Source organism: Haliotis rubra, unplaced genomic scaffold (genome assembly GCF_003918875.1).
Source record: "Haliotis rubra isolate DU_JTF1 unplaced genomic scaffold, ASM391887v1 Scf1524, whole genome shotgun sequence".
Classification (NCBI taxonomy): Eukaryota; Metazoa; Mollusca; class Gastropoda; order Lepetellida; family Haliotidae; genus Haliotis; species Haliotis rubra.
The window spans coordinates 145,635-152,142 of NW_025765475.1; the positions used below are offsets into that span (position 1 = coordinate 145,635).

At 40.9% G+C, this 6,508-nt stretch overlaps 1 long non-coding RNA gene across 1 annotated transcript; it reads left to right on the forward strand.

Annotated features, from left to right (window-relative positions):
• Nucleotides 1–2,763: 2,763 nt before the first annotated feature.
• Nucleotides 2,764–5,026, forward strand: LOC124270534. Its single transcript, XR_006896816.1, has 3 exons — nucleotides 2,764–2,875; nucleotides 4,247–4,321; nucleotides 4,981–5,026. It is a non-coding gene; the product is annotated as an uncharacterized LOC124270534 (long non-coding RNA).
• Nucleotides 5,027–6,508: the final 1,482 nt, after the last annotated feature.

Below are 6,508 nucleotides of genomic sequence, written 5' to 3' on the forward strand. Positions count from 1 at the left end.
CACCTTCAGTTCATTCTCAGTCCTCGCTATATGAATATTGGCAAAAGCTATGTTTGTTTGCAATTGCTACCTGCTGCACTAAACTATAAGGCAAGGCCAACCAGTGTTTGTTTGTAGTTTCAACGTTGCACCCAACGGGCCACACCGCACATGCTGAAAACGACACCATTCTGTTCCTTCTATATAATGAATCAATACTAGAGCTTGATTAATTTAGTCCTGCTTACTGGTCTCCTTTGTATAATACATATATACCGAAATTCTTAAAAGGATGAACGGGACTATACATGTAATGCTATGCTAGAGTGAGGGTGAGTTGGTTTACCAATTTCTTTAGGCTTCACACATTGTACCTATATGGAATATCGAACCCGGTCTTCGGCATGAACGAGCAAACGCTTTAACCACTAGGCTACCCCACCTTCCCTATGCTAGAGATGTATAACTTCTTTCCAGCATGATGAAGAAGATGTACTTTGGCCCCAAAGGATGTGAATGACAATACATGTATAGGCTATGCTAGCAATGTATAACTTCTTTCTTTCACTTCAGCATGATGAAGAAGATTGTGAAGATTGGTGAGGGGGGGTAATGGGTGAAGTCTTCGAGCTCATCGCTGTGGGAACTCAGTAGCCTACATCAAGGTAGGGTGCATGTCTTAATGTTCTGGATGTATTTGAAAAATGAAATGTTGAACTACAGTAAAATACCTTTATAATGAACATGGATATAACAAACTGACGGCTATAGCTTAACTGATTTAAAAGTCCCAAATAAACCTCTGTATATTATCATATAAAAAAGACGTGAATAACGAATTCTCTGTAACGAACTTAATGGCTATAGCGAACTGATTTGCAATCCCCGGAGTCCCAGTTAACACTAATTAACAGTGTGAATAACGAACTGAGCTTAACTCAATCAGTGTCACTGCCAATAAGCCGGTGCTCACTTTGAAATCAGTGACCATAAGTTAGGTATCATTGGTAAATCATTCATCAGTCAACCCTGACCTCGTCAGTGATTGGTTAACTTCTCAGCTGCCAGGTTTACCTCAAAAAGTACTAATTTCGCCAATTTAAATGAGGCTGTAGCACGTTTTATGCAGTTGGCCAAGCATGGACAAAGTAAGATCACAGACTTTGTAGTGGAACAATGTCACTGTCGTATGAAATACAATAAACTGAGTAGGAGTGAATCGGACTGTACAGTATGTCTTTATTGTTCTTCAATGGAATTTCGGGGAATAGCGAACTGGACGGATATAACTTAACTAATTTCAGTGGTCCCTTGGAGTTCATTATAAAGGCATTTTTACTGTATGTTAGATTAGTTCTTGCCATGCTTGCTGGTTGTAATCACACCATTCTCTGAACCGCTGGATTTTCTTCATCAGGTTGTTAATGTCAGACAATGTTTGTGTGTGTTTTCATGTTTATTATGGACTGGGATGTTTATGTAGATGGTTTGATTGTTGGTTTGTGCTGCTGTCGCATTACGTTGTTCCTTCTTCATTCCATACATTCAGTCTGTACCAAAAATCATTTGAGTCTATTGCTGAACAGAACTATCAAAGTTATCATATTTGGCAAATAGTTATTTTGAGACTATTATGAGCTGAGCTTAGACTAGACAGAAGTGACAGTGTACTAAACTCAGACCAGTGACTAAAACATCATATGGATTATCTCCATAAGCATGTATGAACATGATATATAATAACAATTTTTCAAAATTGTGTCTGGAAAGCTGTTTCACTACTTTCTACTAGGCAAATGAAGTCTGCAACTTTAGCCAGCTGTACTGTAACCGTAGGTAACACACCAAATAGACTAGTGCTGCATCTGTTGCAATCAGTTTTGACCACTGTTACTTTCCCCTTTCAGATTATTCCAATAGAAGGCGACTTTTGAGGTGAATGATGAACCGCAGAAAACATTCTCGGAGATTCTGCCAGAAGTTGTTATCTCAACGTAAGTCCCCACCAAACAGAATATAAACTATGTCATGACCTGTGAGTAAGTGTAATCCCTGGTCTCTCACCGCCTTGTTTGTGCTCATATGCTTCATAAAATATATGACCTGGCCCCGATTTCTCGAAAGAGTTTTGACTTAAGTTAGAGTTTTTACTCAAATTTTAGAAAATGCAGGAAAACGCATTTCCCAGAATGAACTGAAATTGATATTAAACTCAAACTTAATAGACAATTTGAGTTTGGAGGATGGATTACCTAAGTTGTTTTGGCTTTTTTATTTCAAAAATGCATTTGAGTTAAAACTTCAGCTGTTTCAAATTGTCAAACTCAGTTTGAAATTTGAGTAAAAACTTAAGTTTGCTTCAAGAAATCGGGGCCTGATTATGATCCTTAGTCTGTGAGTGAATACTATAAATGTTTCTGGGTGAAAAAGTTTCTGGATGAAAAAATGTCTATCATAATGGACAAATATTGGCCACGTGTCAGAAATGTGGCATCAAGGGATGTTCAAAGTGGTCTCTTAATCACTGCTTGTAATCCACAGAGAACTTAGCGGCCTCCATATCCAGGGTAGGAATACCACACCCAACTTCTGTCGAGGTCAACAGGTTAGTGCCAAGATAGTTACACAGACACGGCATACACTCACTGCCACACACAGTTGGTGCTTGTATAAATCCACAGATAACAAACTCACCTTAAAATCTGAAATTGAAAACTGACCCAACAGAGATAACGCTAGTCATGTTTAGTTTTGCATGTGTAATTAATGTTGTCAGTGATCCTTATCTTCTTCCATGTTTGTAGTGTGGCGTGTGTGCAAGGCTGCTACCCTGACCAGCTGCTAGCACAGTGGGATATCTACAACAAGAAAAGGAAGTCGGAAAACGATCGACCAGGTGAGAGACTTTCATGTGCTCATATCCTATTGCTCCTCATCTTCATTTTGTTAATTACTGACTTTCCATCAGAATCAAACAAATATGTTTGACAACATTCAACTGAAAATATGAATAAAATTGTTTTGGAAAGTTAACAGTTTGTTTATCATGGGTTTTTCACTTTTCTCATTGTTACATCTGGAATGGACAGAGTTGCCTCCCTTAGCACTGCTTCCTCATGGTTGTTCAAAACCAAATAATTTCCCATTGGGTCTATTATTTTTTGGAAAATTACCTTAGCCCTCAACAACTGATGCCTGTACACATGTACATAGTGTGAACCTAAAACAGCAATACAAATATATAAAGACAGCAACTAGATGGTCAATTTTAATTATTGGATGACTGTATATTGAATAAACACAAACATTATAATAAAGTTACTATACATATTGCTCCAAATAGCTCAAAGGCGCTTAGGCAAAGGCTATGTTGAACAAGTGGGTTTTCAGTTGTTGCTTAAACTGGTCGAGATTGACAATTCTGAATGTGCCGAGGAAGACAGTTCCAGAGCTAGGGGCCGGCTTTGGAGAACGATCTATCCCCATAGTGTCTTTTCCTGGTCATAGGAACATCAAGTGCGCTTGATGATCTTGACCTGAGATCTCTCCTTGGAGTGTAGGTTGATAGGAAGTTACTGATGTACTCAGGAGCTACATCATGCAACACCATGCAACCGCCTCGGTGTAGTGGTTAGGAGCGGAAGGTCGGGGGTTCGATCCCGACTTCGTCATACTCAAAAGATGTTAAAATATGGTACTTGTTGGTCCCTGCCTAGCTCAGCATTAATGGTTACAACAAGGACTGGTCGGCTTGGAGTCAGTATACTGTGTCTGAGTGGGGTATTCATACTTCACTGCGGCATGGTATCTCAGTGGGCTAGCACTATAAAACCAGCTTCAGTCTGGGCTAGTACAAGCAGCTGCACATACACACGCATGCACGTCATCATATGAGCTAAATATTCTCAAGCACAACGTTACACCCAAATTCACCTCGCCTCACCTCAAATCCCTAAAATGCCCTTGATCTTTGGTTTGCCAGCATCTCATCCTTCCTTTCTTGTGGGATTCAACAAGGTTATCAGTGTCTCAGACTGATCTACACATTGGGCATATTATGCTGAAACTCCATGATTGAACTGGTACTAGTTAAAGGGGCTAAATCCATCTAACTCGGTCAATGAGGTACCTCTTACCTATTCGAAACTCAGATTATTTTTTATAGATTGGATTAATGCTGTTAACAAATAATCCTTAATTTCTTTAGCTTGTTTCTTTCTTGAACTATGTGTCATACTAAATTGTGCTATATTCTGGTTTGTTTCAGATATGTTTGATGAAAACCAGCTGTTTTATCTTGTTTGAGTTTGCTGATGGGGGCTCAGACCTTGAGTCTTTTCAGGTATGGTCTGACAACTAGTATTGTCTCATTCTTACTTTGCATTTCAAGAGTTGGGTGGTAAAGGAATAAGGAAACTGTCAAAAGGTATGTGTTATTGGTGTGATGCCGACATGGTTGTTTTATACAATATATAAAGTCACTTGGCATTGTATCTGCACTACAGACATAGAAAGTTGTTCACTGGTCTGGGGAGGGCCATGGGCTGATGTACCCTCGGTGTTTGTTAACATAAAACAAACATCGAGGGTACATCAACTCCATGGAGCTAAAGGGACTTCCAATGAACAACGACTATCTTACCAAACACCTAAATGGTAATTTTTGAGACTGTTTGAAGCACGGGTATCAGGATCATGAGTGTGGAGTACCAGGCTGACAAAGAAAAACAATTTAGAGTTATCTCCTTCCATCGATTTGCATTCGCAAAACATCGGTGATTTCTGTACATCATCATGTAGATTCAATGTTATTCAAGATAAAGACTTACTACTCTGAAGTACCGATGAGTTTGGCATTCCCAGCGGGTACATTGAAAATAATAGACAGCGCAGCCAATCGATACGCGGCGAAATTTATGGGGAGGCAAGATAACATTGTTTACAATATATACATAGATGTTACAGTTGATGATGATACCCGTGTTGATGAATGTGTTCCAGTTTGTCAACCCATGGCAAGCCAAGAGGCGTTCTCCAACAAGTGTGTATGTCTCTGGCATTGGCAGAGGAACAGTTAGAGTTTGGGCATGAGGATCTACACATCGGCCAGTATCCCTCGCATGCGACTACGGCTGATAAATGTTAATTGCGCCACCCGTTCTGGCTGATGAAGCGTTTGTTGGACTGGAAAGTCATGGCGGTGTTATGGTCAGCATCATTAGAACTGCGACAATGGAGCTCGGGGAACGATTCCTGGTTTCCATGGGGAAGAATAAAGTTTAATCTTATCTCAAAACTCAAACGCTGCACGAGCAGGCGTTGAATGCCAACCGAAACGTCGGTTCACTAGCCAATCGCCGACGACTTTTATTTCTGCTTGGAACTTCAGAATCAACCAGGATCTATGGCTTGGGACTCGAAACCAGAATATAATTTCAATGAAGGCGTCTACAATATGCGGGCGCGCGTGGTACCTACGACACTATCAAAGGATGAGTTTGTTTTGAGCTGGGATTACGCAGGACGTATACCGGAACCTTGAAGGAAGAACAGGTAAAGGGCGGCTACGTAGCAGCTGAAGTCACCCACGCTTCTTATTTTACTTAAATATGAAGTCTGCTGGGCGGTGGATATATACAAATCGCATTTTGCCACGCTTATAAAGTCACTCTACGCTTTCGTTTCTACGCTTTTACTCGCACCAGTTTAAGCCGTTTCTAACTTCACGCTCGCTCCTCTCCGTTTCCTGGATTTGCATTCTTTTATTACATTAACGTTTCAAAGGCTTACTTTGCGTTTTGAAGATCCATAATAATCAATTGATGTTCAGATAGGCTGACTTTCAATGCTATGGGACATTTAGATTATAAGTTTCAGATCAATCACGGCCATTTGAAATTCACGGACCATAAGATAAAATTAAACGCATTTCGTTAAACATTTCTTAATTGGCATTGGGGTATAAACAAACATAAGATTTCCTGGCAACGGCAAGGTGACGCCATCACGCTATAACGCTTAGAGTCGAAGTCATTGTGAAATACCACAGTCCAGACCTGCTTGGGCACAAGCGGGTTTGTGAATACACTGTGGACGTTAGCCGAATCGCAGATTTGTCAGAGGTCGTGCTAATAGAACACTGAATATTTTGCGACTATTTGTTCTGCTGAAATTACATACCTTGTAGCTGTGTTCACCGGTTACCGACCGAAATTACCGCGTTTTTTCAATACTCTGTAACTTTGGGAATGGGTAGAGGAGCCGTTCAGCCTCCGCCAAACATCGCTTTTTGAAACCGCCGCCGGGTGGACGAAACTCCTCTGAGCAAAGATACAAAATACATTAACGGTCAGGGAGGATGGGAAGCTATGCCGTTTTCGCGATGAAGTTCCAGGCCCGAGTTCTTCGTTGTTTGCAGAAGCTCAAAACGCCGCCGCACGGAGGCCGCTATGAATGCTGTCGGCCGAAGTCGGGCACGACTGCAGGCACCTTGGCGTGGCACTTACCAGCCGGGGAGCGCAGCGAAATC